We start from the raw sequence: 1,950 nt of genomic DNA on the forward strand, positions 1-1,950 counted from the left end.
TGCTGACCTCTGGGAGGGATCATGGGACACCTTACTTGTATCTAAGTGACACATACTTGTGAAATACAAACATTTTTATCGAGTAAGGGCCAAGTCAATAAAACAACAGCAAACATTTGCACAATGCTCTGGGTTTTCCAAGTAGTTGCATGGCAGTTATTTCCTCTGATTTTGACATATTGCGTGTACTCAGAGAAGTCCCCTGACCTGCTCAAGTTCAGTACCTGGTGAGGGGTGGGGCGGGGACGCCACTACCGCCACTGTTTTTGAGAACAGAAGCACAATTGCGTAGTTGGTGCCTTGAACTTGGGAAAAAGATGGGGCTGAAGGGCAGCAGGCAGACTAGCCCTTTCCCAAGACTCTCGTACAAGACACCCCTGAGATGCTTCTTACAAATAAAGCTTCCTGGCACCCACCCAAAGCATACTGAATCACAGTCCCAGGAGGAAGGGCTTGCGGGTTGTGTTTTGTGTTTTTTAAAAAATATATATTTTATTGATTTTTTACAGAGAAGAAGGGAGAGGGATAAAGAGTTAGAAACATCGATCAGCTGCCTCCTGCACACTCCCCACTGGGGATATGCCCACAACCAAGGTACATGCCCTTGACCGGAATCGAACCTGGGACCCTTGAGTCCGCAGGCTGATGCTCTATCCACTGAGCCAAGCCGGTCAGGGCAGCAGGCTGTGTTGTATAAGAGGCACATATGAACCTCGCGATGAAGCAAGGTGGGAAACACGGAACGAGTCGCACCTAGACACGAGTTGAACTAGGAACACTGAACGAGGTCAGCCCAGACCCAGTTCCTGGCTGTGCCCCTGGGTCAAAGCCCTCCCTCTCCCTGAGCCTCAGTATCTCCATTTCCCACCTTCTGAGTCCCCGAGGGAGGCTCCCCAAGGTGGCAGATCCTGCAGGAGGGAGGCTGAGTCTCCTGGTTGGTGTGGAGGGGGCAACGGAGCTCAGGGACTGGGTCCCCTGAAGCTCTAGATGTCCCCCTCTCTCTGCTCCTGGGGGATCTCTCTAGATCCTGCTTATTGGACAGTGACCTTCCTCTGGGGGTGAGGTACGGGCCATGAGCCTCTACCGCTAAATCTAACTTCTGCTTTTCCAGCAGTCACTGCACCTCTGAGCCTCGATTTCTCACCTGCACAGGGAGGTTTTCATCAAGGGAGCCGAGTACATGCTCAAGGTGAGGTGCACACCGTCAGCTGGCCATACAGGGGCTCTCGCCATTGTTGCCTCGATTCACAAGTTCTTACTGAGGACCTACTATGTCCCAGGAGCTCTGCTAGGTCCCTGCTTGTGTGGAATCCCCCTTCCAGTGACATTCTAGTGAGTGGAGACTGACAGTAAATAATTAATGCAATACCTGTTTAAAATTTAAACAATAAAGACACTGCATAGGTATTTAAACAATAAGAACAATAAATAGGTTTAATATTGAAATAAACAACCAATATAATTATTTAAACAGTTAACACAACAGATGCTTATTATTTAAATAACTGCAGTGCATTAGCATTCATTTAAATAACAAATAAAGGTGGGATGTGGGGAGATGCCTGGATGAGGGGAATGGAGGGACTGGAGAGGCCAGCTCTGGACGCTGGCCCAGAAAGGAAAGAGACCTTCGTCTGCGGTCCTTGCTTTGTGCCTGTTCAGTGGGATCAGGGCATATTTAACTCATAGCCTCCAATTCACCTCCCCCCCCCCCCCCCCCCCCCCCCCCCGCCTTCTGGGAATCCAGAGCCTCTTTCCTTTGAAATTCTCTGGCTGTGACGACCCTTGTCCTTCCTGTGAAAATTCACCCTGTTCTCACCCCATTTGACATTGCAGCTTGAAGAAGCTAAGGGCTTTCATCCAACACTATGGCCAGCCTTTGCAATAGCCCCGTGTAGCTTCGCAATATCCCCAGGAGGTCTCGTGCCACTTCATGGTGGAGGGAATAGA

This window comes from Myotis daubentonii, chromosome 11 (genome assembly GCF_963259705.1).
Source record: "Myotis daubentonii chromosome 11, mMyoDau2.1, whole genome shotgun sequence".
Classification (NCBI taxonomy): Eukaryota; Metazoa; Chordata; class Mammalia; order Chiroptera; family Vespertilionidae; genus Myotis; species Myotis daubentonii.